The following is a 7,644-nucleotide window of genomic DNA, read 5'->3' on the forward strand; positions in this document are numbered from 1 at the left end:
TTCTTCCAAATGAACAGAGGTCTGAGTCATTCTTGTTAATAGTTGCCTAACAGTCTATAGACTGGGCAGCTCAAAGAAAACTCAGGACTGGTTTCATTGTGAATGTAGATAGAAGAATTCTAAGTAAAATATTAGCAAAAGAAATCTAGCATGACAATAAATTAAAAGAATGCCTCCTAATCCAATTGGAGTTTATTTCAGGAATGCAAGGATGGCCAGTATCGGGAACTCCACCAACTGTATGCATTACATTGACAGACAGTTGAGGGAAACCACGTAATTCTCTCAGTAGATAGTAGAAAAGGTTTGCGGGCTGACTGGCAGCGCTTCCTGATGCAGCGGTAAGAAGGCATCCTAAAGCTGGTCAGGGTATTTACCAAACCCCAATAGCAAACCCATGGGGTTTAACATTTTCGTTAAAGTCAGAGAAGACCAGGCTCCAGGGGCCACTGTGACTATTAATCCATGTTGTCCCCACTCGGGACCCAGGGAGAATGATGGTGAGTGGGGCCGACAGGCAGGGTGGGGAGCAGTTGGTGCCAGAGGCCTCTGGAGAAGATCCGCTCTCGGATGGAGGCCTTCCTGCTGGAGGTGAATTTACCCAGAAGCTAAAGAAGTTTCAACCTCAGGGCTCCTTCCAAGCCTCTGTAATCTCTCCTACATTCATCATTTGGTATTCTTACTCTTACAGTCCTTGGTGGTACCTGCCTCAGGCCCTCACACCTGCACCCTTCCCTGACTTCAGTTCAGCACGTGCCCCTTGGATTTTATTTTATTTCTTTTAAGATTCTATTTATTTATTTGAGAGAGAGAGGCAGGGGCAGAGGGAGAAGCAGTTACCCCGCTGAGCAAGGAGTCTGACATGGGACTCGATCCCAGGACCCCGGGATCACGACTGGAGCCAAAGGCAGGTGCCCAACCGCTGAGCCACCCTGTTGCCCCCTCCCCATGCCCCGGATTTTAATCATTGCGCCACCTCGAATCTGCAGCAGCCAGCCTGGGCCTGGTCAGGCGTGCAGAGCAGACTGTGGAGTGAGAGGGAGGAAAGCAGAGGAGCGTGACTTGTCCAAGGTAACTGCGATCGTCGGCAGAGCCAAGACCAGAGCCTGGGTCTCTCCCTGCCTTGTGTGGGGCCCTGCCCACTTTATCAGGCAACTGCTTGGCTTGGCTTTTGCCCCAGGACATCGAGGAGGTCCTAAAAGCATGAAGACGGTTTAGCTGCGACCTTTGGTAACTGGAGGGCCACCCACATGAGGAAGGATACCCGGGTGGCCTGGGAGCCACCTTGGGAAAAGCCCACTCACCCCCATCCTCTCCTTGCATCCTCCAAGAGGGTGTTGAGTTTCTGACATCGCCGGGGCAGGCTTGGGGCAGCAGTGACAGAGAGAACACGTAACACACATGGCCCCGCGCCTTCCTCTCGGGGGCTCTATTGTGTTAAATGAAAACATCAGCTTGGACAACAGCTTGGACAACAAGGTGACCCCATTTTTGTAAAAAGAAATAAGTGTTTATATGTGTGTATTCACATGGGTGAAAATCTAGAAAGATATATATGGAAAAGTTAACAAAAGTGATCTCCAGGTAATAGAATCCTAGTGGGTTTCTTTTTTTTTTTTTTTTTCTTTTAGCCTTTCTGTGTTTTCTAATTTTTCTATAATGATTCTCTACCACTTGTGCAGGGGCAGCAGAGAGCGGTGTTTAGGAGTCAGAACTGGGGAGGGGGAGTGCCTGGGTGGCTCAGTCGGTTAAGCATCTGACTCTTGGTTTCCGTTCAGGTCACCATCTCAGAGTCGTGAGATGGAGCCTGCATCAGGCTCCACACTCAGGGGGAGTCTGCTTGAGGATTCTCTTCCTCTGCCCCTCCTCCCTACTCACTCATCCTCTTTCTCTTGAATAAATAGGTAACTCTTAAAAATTTTTTTTTTAAAAAGTCAGAATAGGGTTAGCATCTTAGCCCTCCTTCATCCTACGTGTGTGTGGGTGCGCGTGTGTGTGTGGGTGCACGTGTGTGTGGGGGTGCATGTGTGTGTGGAGGTGCACATGTGTGTGAATGCATGTGTGTGCAGGGGGCAGGTCACAGGGCTTCTCTGAGCATCAGGTTATTCATGTGCAAAACGAAGCACAGGTGACTCTTACATGCAATGCACTGCAGCGGGAAATCCTATCCAACCCTACCCAGTGATTGTATTTAATATCATTTAATATCACTAATCATGGGGCAAATTCATCAGAGAAGCATAGAGCGCCAAGGTTCCTGCTGAAAACACTGAACCTGAATTTAGTCATGAGGAAATGCCAGACAATCCAAATAGAGCAAATATTCTGCAAAGCACCTGACTTGGCCTTTTCAAAAAGGCCAATGGCTTGAAAGGACTAAAGAAAGAAAAAGTCTGGAGAATGATTCATTACGGGAGATGCAAAGGATGGTCCTTGATGGATCCTGGGTAGGACAGGGAAGCCATTAAGGACATTATGAAGACAGCTGGGCACATCTGCAAATGGACAGACGGTATGTTAGGTAAGGGTGCCACGATGTTAAACGTCCTGAGTGGCGTTACTGTGTAGGAGCTGTGTAGGAAAATGCCCTCCTCCTCAAGAAATGGTTGCTGAGATACTTAGGGGAAAATTCATGATGTTGGCAACTAATTTTCCAATGGTTTGGAGGTAAAGTAAATGTAGCAAACATTAAAATAAACTAAATTAATTGAATTAAATGCATAGGCAGATGTCCATGATCGCAAGCCACTGCTCCATCCGACCTAGAGCTGCCTCTGCCCTGCCTCCTCCCTGAAAAGCCTCTTTCATTTCCAATATCTCCCCCGAGGCCCCCTTTCCAGAAGAGGTGGCCACAGAGAAGGATGAGGGCATAGCAGGAATCAGACCGTGGCCTTCTCCTGAAATTTAAGGCTTCCCCAGACTCATGCTCCAAACAGCCTCATCCCACCTCCACCCACAGGCCCTGGGTCCTCATTCATCACACAGACATGTCGGGGGACTGTCCCCTCTCTTCCAATTTGCTCACACAGCTTCCTTGGCCTACAATGCTCTTCTTCCTTGGTCCTATCACCTAAATCCAAATTACCCTTCAAAGAAAGCCCACTAGCGCGTGCAGAGACCTACCCCTCTCCTAGCCCAGCGAAGAAGCACCTCTCCTGGCATGACCCTTCTGCTGCTCTTCTAGTCTGCAATAGCGCCCTACTCCTTCTGTTGCCTCCACGACCCTGGAAGCTCCGATGTGTACAGACTAGCTTGCAGCCTCCAGGTGTCTCTTGAGGTACTAAGTGCCCGAGCCCCAGCAGACATGTTTGCTGACAAAAGTTTGGGTGCCAGAATGAATCTGCTACCATTTTGGAGACTAAATGGATGTTAACATCTCCATATAATAGAATACTATGCAGAAGCCAAAAGAATGGCATAGGTTGGCACCGAATGATCCGAGATATAATAATAAATGAAAGAAGCAAGGTGCGCTGCCATGAACGTAAAAGCTACTACCTGTGTGAGAAGAAAAGTGTAAAGGGGCACCTGGTGGCTCAGTGGTTGAGGGTCAGCCTTCCGCTCAGGGCGTGACCCCAGGGTCCTGGGATCGAGTCCCACGTCGGGCTCCCTGCATGGAGCCTGCTTCTCTCTCTCTCTCTGCCTGTGTCTCTGCCTCTCTCTCTGTGTCTGTCATGAATAAATAAATAAAATATTTGTTTAAAAAAGAAAAAAGTGTATATACAGGACTAGCAAAGGCTGCCTCAGGGAAGACAATGAGGGGCTGAGGAGACGAGGGAGTGTGAAGTTTCGCATTTGTACAGTATGTATGTGAACCTATGAACAAGTTTTATGATTATAATAGAGCTCCCACTCTTTGGGGGAAGTTGAGGGAACCCCAGGAATTGGATGCTGAGTGAAGAGAGAAGAAGCAGGTGAGCATCCCCCTGGGGGGAGGAGAAGCCCAGGCTGCCTGCCTGCGGCTCTTGTTGAAGGACCCTGACACTGAGCCCCTGGCAATGAAGGGACGCAGCAGCCTCCCAGAATCCTCAGCGCCACGGGCATCTCCCACTTATGTGATGTCCCATCCTCTGGGCCTGCAGCTCCTCATGCCACCCACTTCCATGCTTCTCCCAGGCTTGCGTCCTCACCGGAAATGCCCTGCCTCCACTTCCACAGGCTAAATCCTATTTGGCTTTCAAGGTCCCCCTCAATTCCCATCTCCGCCCCTTTGTTCCCTTGACGCCCTGTCAGAGGCCTCCCTCACATCATCTTGCTGCCTCAGCCCTCAGTGCTTGACGTAAAGTCCTCAGAGCTGATCCGGCCCAACTATCAGAGTAGAAGGTGGGAAGGGTCTAGAGAATTCTGGCTCCACTGGGCTTTCTCAGGCCCAGGCCTTCTGCAGCCCAAGCCTTTTGCTTGTTCCTGGTGTTGGGACAAAGGACTGACTGCCTCAAGCCTACACTTCCCTTCCACCACCCAAGGAGCAGTGGGAATGTTGTGCCTCCTGGAACCCCTTTGCATGGACGCAGGACTGGAATATATGTAACAAGATGCATGTGTTAAAGAAAAATTATTATTTTTTAAACATTTTATCTATCTACTCATGAGAAACACAGAGAGAAACAGAGACATAGGCAGAAGGAGAAGCAGGCTCCCTGCAGAGAGCCTGATGTGGGACTTGATCCCAGGAGCCCGGGGTCATGACCTGAGCCGAAGGTATATGCTCAACCACTGAGCCACTCAGGTGCCCCAAGAAAAATTATTTTTAACACTGGCTAAAATGATTAAAATAGTATCAAGGAAAGACTTTATTCAGGAACACTGGCATAGCTGGTAACAGTATCACAGCAGGGGAGAGAGATCGGACTCCACTCTAGACACAGGAAAGACAGCTGGGGAAGTATAGGCAACAAGCAGAAAAGGGGGGCAGTGGATACAACATCCCCAAGAGCTGACACCAAGGGGAGGAGGCTCTTACTAAGTTGACTTAACAGGATTCTTGCTAAAACTGGGCTGGGCAGGCCAAAGACAAGGCCCAAGGATGAGGCCCAGTCGAAAAAGAGGCTCCGAGGAGCCTGTCTGAAGTTTGGTCAAGAAGAGAGTCTTTGTCACATGTTATGGGATCTTGGGAAAACTCTCCTTTTTACAGGTAAGGTAATGGAGGCTCAGAGAAGTAGCCATTTGCCTGAGGCCTGCTCTAGTCCACCTTCCCCTCCAAAGGCTCAGCCCCGAGGCTCCTGCTGTCTTTGCCCCTTGTCCACAGGCCATGGGGATAAGCCCTGGGCTCCAGCCCTGATGCTGCCACTGACTCATTGCCATGTGACCCTGCTCAAGTCCAGCCCATCTCTGGGCCTCTCAAGATGACCCAAGAACAAAGCTACCAGAGTCTTCTGGCCAAGCCACGGGAGCTGGGGGGAGCCGGGTGGTCCAAGCCTGGGACGGGCAAGGCAATAATTAGCTGAGCGCTGCTCTGGAATGTTAAGTACCCAGCTCTGGAATGCAGCTCCTGCTGGCTACAAATACCACCCCCTCCCCATCAGACAGGCCCTGCAGGGAAGATAAAAATCAGGGTGTGCAGACACTGGGGTCCCTGTCTTCGGAATCCCTCAGCGGCCAGCACTTTTCTCTGACCTCTCCCAGGATCACCCTCCATTTGGAGCTCCCTCCCTCCGAGGACTTTGCTCAGAGTTGGGGGGGGGGGGGAGCGCCTCCAAGATGACCCCCAGGGGCCCTGCCTCTGAGTATTAATGCCCTTGTGTCATCTTCTCTTTGTCAGTGTGGGCTAGACTCCGTGACTGCCTCTAGCAAACAGAATACAGCAAAAGTGATGGAATGTCCCTTGTGTTATTAGGTTACAAAAAGACCATGGCTTTCATTCTGGGCACCCTTTTGCTCTGTTTGAAGGAAGCCAGCTGCCATGTTGTAAGCTGCCCAGTAGAGAGGCCCATACAGCCAGGACCTGAGTGGGGCCTCTGGCCAGCAGCCAGAGAGGCTGGCAAGATCAGTGAGGGACCCGGGACTGCAGTCCAGCAACCCCTGAGGCACCAAATCCTGCCAAAGAGCCTGTGAGTGAGCTTGGATGAAGATCCATCCCTGGTGCCACTCAGACGACGGCAGTCCTGGCCGCCAGCTCGCTTGTGGCTTATGAAAGACCATGAGGCAAAGGGCCAGCTAGGCCATGCACAGTCCTGACCCATGGACACTGTGAGACAATAAATGTGTGTGGTTGTAAGTGGTTGACTTTTGGGGCAATCTGTCAATGCAGCATTGGATAACTAACACGGCCCACATGGAGCAAGTGCTCGCAGTGCGCCCGTCCCCGTCCCCATCATTCTTTCCCCCTTGGCAAATAGGAGCATCCTACCTGGGACTTGACAAGGCGTTTCTCTGGGTCTCCTCCTTGAGCTTCAAACTCAGGTCGCTTTAGGACTCTGTTGGCCAGATGAGGAAACTGAGGCCCCGAGGGGAGACTGACTCGTTCAAAGTCGTACAGAATATTAGTTGCAAAGCCGTGACTGGAACCCAGGATCCTGAGTTAGGGCTCGGGATCTTTATACACCACATACCAACCTGCCTTTCTCCCCACTCCCCACCAAGTCCTGTTCAAACAGAATCCCATGGAACGGGAATGAAAAGACAGACTTCAATGAGTCTCAGCCTGGTTTCCTCAGGGCTCAGGGGTAAGCATTCTTTGGGAGAGCACCTTTGCCATATAAGTTTGGGGCCTGAGACCTTGAGCCTGGGTCCGGACCCTACAGAGAAGCCTGAATGGTCTTGGGGGTCAAGAGAGGCTGTTCATCCTCAGCTCCCAGGGGGACACAGTCTGACTGTCCTCAGACATCCCACATGGAGAAGCCAGGACGAGGTGGGCAAAGTGTGTCCCCCATTTGGCGGGCCAGGACAAATTTGGTGCCCTGCTGTCTCCACCTCTAATGGGGACCTGGGACTGCCAGACTCGGGGGGGGGGGTGGCCAGGAGGAAAGACGGGCAACACAAACAACATACTAGACCACTCAGCAGGTCCAGATGCAAGCTCAGAGGTGTACGGAGAATCCACAGTCTGCTTCTCAGCCTACAGAGAGCCCATGTGCGTGGGTAGGACTGCATGGTGCCCCCTGGGGCCTCACTGCAGGCCAGGACACTCAGGGAGAGGGAGACTGTTGTGACTCCACTTCCACTTCCGTCACCAGCAGCTGTGGCCTGAGAGCATCTCCCTACAAAGGAAACTCTGTTCCTTGCTTCAAGGCCCAGGCCCCACTCCCATCAGTCAGAGCCGGGAAGCACCTTAAGAAGCACCTGGCTCTGGGCACCTCAGTGGCTCAGTGGGTGAGCGTCTGCCTTTGGCTCAGGGCGTAATCTGGGGTCCAGGATCGAGTCCCACATCAGGCTCCCTGCAGGGAGCCTACTTCTCCCTCTGAACACTCTGCCTCTCTCTGTGTGTCTCTCATGAATCAATAAGTACAATCTTAAAAAAAAAAAAAAAAAAAGACATCACCTGGCCAACCTCGCCAATTTACACCTAAAGACTCAGAGGCCCCGGGGAGGGGGCTCCACTTGCTGGGTCCAGGATTAGAACCAAGATTTTCTGACTCTCAGGTCAGTATATAGGGCCTAGGCTAGTACTTCCTAAACTTCAGCTTGGATCAGAATCTTCTGGAGGGC

The sequence above is a fragment of the Canis aureus genome, chromosome 32 (assembly GCF_053574225.1).
Source record: "Canis aureus isolate CA01 chromosome 32, VMU_Caureus_v.1.0, whole genome shotgun sequence".
Taxonomy (NCBI): domain Eukaryota; kingdom Metazoa; phylum Chordata; class Mammalia; order Carnivora; family Canidae; genus Canis; species Canis aureus.